The sequence below is a fragment of the Balaenoptera physalus genome (genome assembly GCF_965194825.1).
Source record: "Balaenoptera physalus genome assembly, contig: HAP1_SCAFFOLD_122, whole genome shotgun sequence".
NCBI classification, from domain to species: domain Eukaryota; kingdom Metazoa; phylum Chordata; class Mammalia; order Artiodactyla; family Balaenopteridae; genus Balaenoptera; species Balaenoptera physalus.
In genome coordinates, this window is record NW_028126439.1 from 746,951 (window position 1) to 753,956 (window position 7,006).

Below are 7,006 nucleotides of genomic sequence, written 5' to 3' on the forward strand. Positions count from 1 at the left end.
AGCATTGTGATGACTGTGGTCACGGAACATTGTGATGATAAGGGCATGGAGCCTAGTGACGGACAGTCTAGCGGTCTTGAGACTAAAGTCAGTGCCTGAGGTAGGCACAGCATAACATCTTTAGTTAGCATAAGAGGTAGGATATTAACTCGGGACAGGGTTAGGGTGAAGGCTAGGAATCGTGTCAGGAAATGACCTAAGGATAGTGTGAAGACCTTTGTTACTGAGAATATCAGGGCCTTATTCAGAACCAGTGTTAGGGCTTCAGGTAGGGACAGTATCAGGGCCTGACTTAGGGAGAGCGATAGGGTCTGAGTGAGGCCTAGCATCAGACCCTTAGCTGGGGACACTGTCAGGGCATGACTTAGGAGCAGCATCAGGGCCTCTGTTGGATCAGCCTTAGGGTCTTAGTTAAAGACATGACCAGGGTCTGAGTTAGTCACAGCATCAAGGCCTGAGTTAGTTAGGGAAAGCTGCAGGGCCTCACTCAGGGACAGCGTCAGGTCTTACTTTGGGACAGTTTCAGGACCTTGGTAAGACATGGGTCAGGATATTAGCTCCGGATAATGTCAGGACTTTAGATATTGATGGCAGCAGCCTTTAGTTAGAGACAGTGTCAGGCCCTGAGTTACGACTTGCATCAGAGCCTTTGTTGGGTACAATGTACGGGACTGAGTTGGGAGTAGAGTCAGGGCCTTAGTTAGTGACAGTGTCAGGGCCTGACTTCGGGAGAGCGACAGGGCCTGAGTGAGGCCTAGCGTCAGGCCCTTTGCTGGGCACACTGTCAGGGCATGACTCTGGAGCAGCATCAGCGTCTATGCTGGATCAGCATTAAGGTCTTTGTGAAATACATGATCAGGGCCTGAGTTAGTCACAGCTTCAAGGCTTCAGTTAAGGAAAGCTTCAGGGCCTGAGTTAGGGACAGCCTCAGGTCTTCACTTACGGACCGTGTCAGTGCTTACTTTGGGACAGTTTCAGGACCTTGGAAAGACATAGGTCAGGATATTAGCTCAGGATAATGTCAGGACTTTACATACTGATGGCAGCAGGGCCTTAGTTACAGACAGTTTCAGGGCCTGAGTTAGGCCTAGCATCACTGACTTTGTTAGGTACAGTGTAAGGGACTGAGTTAGGAGTAGTGTCAGGGCCTTGCTTAGGGACAGTGTCAGGGTCTGAGTTAGGTGTACTGTCAGAGACCTAGTTAGGGACAGTGTTAGGGCCTGAGTTACAATTCGTGTCAAGGCCTTATTTAGGACCAATTTCAGGGCCTTAGTTAGGCGTACTGTCAGGGCCTTAGCTAGGGACAGTGTTAGGGCCTGAGTTAGGATTAGTGTCAAGGCCTTATTTAAGACCAATTTTAGGACTTTAGTTTGGACTAGCAACAGAGCCTTTGTTAGGTATCATTTCGGGGCCTAAGTTAGGTGTAGTGTCAGGGCCATTGTTAGGGACAGTATCAGGGCCTGACTTAGGAGAAGTTCAGGGCCTTAGCCAGGGAAAGGTTCAGGGCCTTAGTAAGGGATATTATCAGGACCTGAATTAGCAGTAGTGTCAAAAATCCTTAGTGAGGAAAGTTAGGAATAAGTCAGGACTCAGGCCCTGACACTGTCCTTAACTAAGGCCCTGACACTACTCGTAACACAGGCCCTGATCTGATTCCTATCATAGGCCCTGACACTGGCCCTAACTAAAGCTGTGACGCTACTCTAAACTCAGGCACTGACACTGTCCCTAACAAAGCCTCTGACACTACTCCTAACTCAGGCCCTGACACTGTCTCTAACTAAGGCCCTGATACTACTACGAACTCAGCACTGGCACTGTCCCTAACTTAGGCCCTGACTCTACTCCTAACTCAGGAACTGACACTGTCACTAACTAAGTCCCTGACACTGTTCATAACTCACACCCTAACACTACTCCTAAATCACGCCCTGGCAATGTCCCTAACTAAGGCCTTGAAACTATTCCTAACTCAGGCACTGATACAATACCTAAGGAAGGCCCTGACATTACTCCTAACTCAGGCCCTGGAAAGGTCCCTAACTAAGGCCGACAAAACTCCTAACTCAGGCACTGACACTGTCCCAAAATAAGGCCCTGAATCTATTCCTAACTGAGGCGCTGATACAATACCTAACGAAGGCACTGATGCTACTCCTAACTAAGGCCCTGACACTACTCCTAACACAGGCAATGACACAGTCCATAACTAAGGCCCTGACACTATTCCCAACTCAGGCACTGACAGTGTACGTAACTAAAACCCTGACACTACACCTAACTCAGGCACTGACAGTGTCCCTAACAAGGGCCCTCACACTACTCCCAACTCAGTCACTGACATTTTCCCTAATTGAGGCAATGATACTACCCCCAACTCAGGAACTAAGGCTGTGGATCATTGTGATGACAAGCGCCATGGAGCATTGTGATGATAGGAGTCATGGGGCATTGTGATGACAGGGATCTTGGAGCTTTGTGGTGAAAGGGGTCATGGAACTTTGTGATTACAACGACCTGGAGCATTGTGATGACAAGGGTCATGGAGCATTGTGATGACAATCACCATGGATCATTGTGATTAGTGGGGTAATGGAGCATTGTCATGAAAGGGGTCATGGATCATTGTGATTACAGGGAATCAAGGAGCATTGTTTTGACAAGCTCCAGGGATCATTGTGATGAAAGGGGAAAAGGAGAATTGTGATGAAAGGAATCATGGATCATTGTGATGACAGGGATCATGGAGCATTGTTACGGCAAGAGAGAAGGAGCACTGTGATGACAAGGGCCATGGATCATGGTGATGACAGGGGTCAGGGAGCATTGTAATGACAGGGCTCATGGAGCATTGTGATGACAATGGTCATGGAGAATATTGATGAAATGGGTCATGGAGCATTGTGCTGAAAGTGGTCATGGATCTTTGTGATGACATGCACCAGGGAGCATTGTGATGACAAGGGCCATGGATCATTGTGATGACAGCGGGCCTGGAGCATTGTGATGACAGGGTTCATGGGGCATTGTGATGACAAGGGCCTTGGAGCATTGTGATGCAAGTGGTCATATGGCATTTTGAATGATAGGGGCCATGGAACATTGTGATGACAAGTGTCATGGAGCCTTGTAATGACAGGGTGCATGGAACATTGTGATGTCACCGCCATGTAGCATTTTAGACAAGGGTCAAGGAGTATTGTGATGATAAGTGCACGGAACATTGCGAAGACAGGTGTCATGGAGCATTGTGATGATAAGGTCATGGAGCCTTGTGATGACAGGGGGCATGGAATACTGTAATGAAAGGGGGCATGGAGCATTGTGATGACAGGGGGCATGGAGCATTGTGATGAAAAGGGCATGGAGCATTGTGAGACAAGTCTCATGGAGCATTGTGTTGAGAGTGGGCTTAGAGCATTGTGGTGACAGGGAGCATGAAACTTTGTGATGACAATGTCATGGAGCATTGTGAGAAAAGTGTTAAGGAGAGTTGTGATGAAAGGGGTCATGGAAGACTCTGATTACAGAGGACATGGAGCATTGTAATGAGAAAGACAAGTAGCATTGTGATGACATGGCTCAGGGAGCATTGTGGGGAAATGGGTCCAGGAGCATTGTGATGACAGGGGTTATGGAGCATTGTGATGAAAGCGGCCGTGGAACATTGTGATGAAAGGGGTCAAGGATCATTGTGATTACAGGGATCATGGAGCATTGTGATGACAAGCGCCAAGGATCATTTTGAGGAAATGGGTAATGGAGAGTTGTTATCAAAGGGGTCATGGATCATTGTGATTACAGTGGTCATGGAGCCTTGTGATGACAAGCGCCATGGAGTTTTGTGATGACAAGAGCCATGAAGCATTGTAAGGAAAGGGGTCATGGAGCATTGTGATGAACGTGGTCATGGAGCTTTGTTATGACAATGTTCATGGCGCATTTTGATGAAAGGGGTCATGGAGCATTGTGATGGAAGGGGTCATGGGGCATTGTGATGAGAAGGGCCATGGAGCATTGTGATGAAAGGGTTCATGGAGCACTGTGATGATAAGGGCATGGAGCCTTGTGATGAAAATGGTCATGGAGCATTGTGATGAAAAGGGGTCATGGAGCATTGTGATGAACAGGGCACATGGAGCATTGTGATGAAAGTGGTCATGGAGCATTGTGATGAAAGACGTCTGGGAGCATTGTGATGAAAGGGGCCATGGGGCATTGTGATGGAAGGGGTCATGGAGCATTGTGATGACAGTGGTCACGGAACATTGTGACGATAAGGGCATGGAGCCTAGTGAGGGACAGTCTAGCGGTCTTGGGAGTAAATTCAGTGCCTGAGGTAGGCACAGCATAACGTCTTTAGTTAGCATAAGAGGTAGGATATTAACTCGGGACAGGGTTAGGGTGAAGGCTAGGAATCGTGTCAGGAAATGACCTAAGGATAGTGTGAAGACCTTTGTTACTGAGAATATCAGGGCCTTATTCAGAACCAGTGTTAGGGCTTCAGGTAGGGACAGTATCAGGGCCTGACTTAGGGAGAGAGATAGGGTCTGAGTGAGGCCTAGCATCAGACCCTTAGCTGGGGACACTGTCAGGGCATGACTTAGGAGCAGCATCAGGGCCTCTGTTGGATCAGCCTTAGGGTCTTAGTTAAAGACATGACCAGGGTCTGAGTTAGTCACAACATCAAGGCCTGAGTTAGTTAGGGAAAGCTGCAGGGCCTCACTCAGGGACAGCGTCAGGTCTTACTTTGGGACAGTTTCAGGACCTTGGTAAGACATGGGTCAGGATATTAGCTCCGGATAATGTCAGGACTTTAGATATTGATGGCAGCAGCCCTTAGTTAGAGACAGTGTCAGGCCCTGAGTTACGACTAGCATCAGAGCCTTTGTTGGGTACAATGTACGGGACTGAGTTGGGAGTAGAGTCAGGGCCTTAGTTAGTGACAGTGTCAGGGCCTGACTTCGGGAGAGCGACAGGGCCTGAGTGAGGCCTAGCGTCAGGCCCTTTGCTGGGCACACTGTCAGGGCATGACTCTGGAGCAGCATCAGCGTCTATGCTGGATCAGCATTAAGGTCTTTGTGAAATACATGATCAGGGCCTGAGTTAGTCACAGCTTCAAGGCTTCAGTTAAGGAAAGCTTCAGGGCCTGAGTTAGGGACAGCCTCAGGTCTTCACTTACGGACAGCGTCAGGGCTTACTTTGGGACAGTTTCAGGACCTTGGAAAGACATAGGTCAGGATATTAGCTCAGGATAATGTCAGGACTTTACATACTGATGGCAGCAGGGCCTTAGTTACAGACAGTTTCAGGGCCTGAGTTAGGCCTAGCATCAGTGACTTTGTTAGGTACAGTGTAAGGGACTGAGTTAGGAGTAGTGTCAGGACCTTGCTTAGGGACAGTGTCAGGGTCTGATTTAGGTGTACTGTCAGAGACCTAGTTAGGGACAGTGCTAGGGCCTGAGTTAGGATTAGTGTCAAGGCCTTATTTAGGACCAATTTCAGGGCCTTTGTTTGGACTAGCATCAGAGCCATTGTTAGGAATCGTAAGAGGGCCTGAGTTAGGCGTACTGTCAGGGCCTTACCTAGGGACAGTGTTAGGGCCTGAGTTAGGATTAGTGTCAAGGCCTTATTTAAGACCAATTTTAGGGCTTTAGTTTGGACTAGCAACAGAGCCTTTGTTAGGTATCATTTCGGGGCCTAAGTTAGGTGTAGTGTCAGGGCCATTGTTAGGGACAGTATCAGGGCCTGACTTAGGAGAAGTTCAAGGCCTTAGCCAGGGAAAGGGTCAGGGCCTTAGTAAGGGATATTATCAGGACCTGAATTAGCAGTAGTGTCAAAAATCCTTAGTGAGGAAATTTAGGAATAAGTCAGGACTCAGGCCCTGACACTGTCCTTAACTAAGGCCCTGACACTACTCGTAACACAGGCCCTGATCTGATTCCTATCATAGGCCCTGACACTGGTCTTAACTAAGGCCCTGACACTGGCCCTAACTAAAGCTGTGACGCTACTCTTAACTCAGGCACTGACACTGTCCCTAACAAAGCCTCTGACACTACTCCTAACTCAGGCCCTGACACTGTCTCTATCTAAGGCCCTGATACTACTACGAACTCAGCACTGGCACTGTCCCTAACTTAGGCCCTGACTCTACTCCTAACTCAGGAACTGACACTGTCACTAACTAAGGCCCTGACACTGTTCATAACTCACACCCTAACACTACTCCTAAATCACGCCCTGGCAATGTCCCTAACTAAGGCCTTGACACTATTCCTAACTCAGGCACTGATACAATACCTAAGGAAGGCCCTGACATTACTCCTAACTCAGGCCCTGGAAAGGTCCCTAACTAAGGCCGACAAAACTCCTAACTCAGGCACTGACACTGTCCCAAAATAAGGCCCTGAATCTATTCCTAACTGAGGCGCTGATACAATACCTAACGAAGGCACTGATGCTACTCCTAACTAAGGCCCTGACACTACTCCTAACACAGGCAATGACACAGTCCATAACTAAGGCCCTGACACTATTCCCACCTCAGGCACTGACAGTGTACGTAACTAAAACCCTGACACTACACCTAACTCAGGCACTGACAGTGTCCCTAACAAGGGCCCTCACACTACTCCGAACTCAGTCACTGACATTTTCCCTAATTGAGGCAATGATACTACTCCCAACTCAGGAACTAAGGCTGTGGATCATTGTGATGACAAGCGCCATGGAGCATTGTGATGATAGGAGTCATGGGGCATTGTGATGACAGGGATCTTGGAGCTTTGTGGTGAAAGGGGTCATGGAACTTTGTGATTACAACGACCTGGAGCATTGTGATGACAAGGGCCATGGAGAATTGTGATGACAGTGTTCTTGGGGCATTGTGATGACAGAGTTCATGGAGCATTGTGATGAAAATGGTCATGGAGCATTGTGATGAAAGTGGTCATGGAGGATTGTGATGAAAAGCGCTATGGAGCATTGTGATGACAGGGGTCATG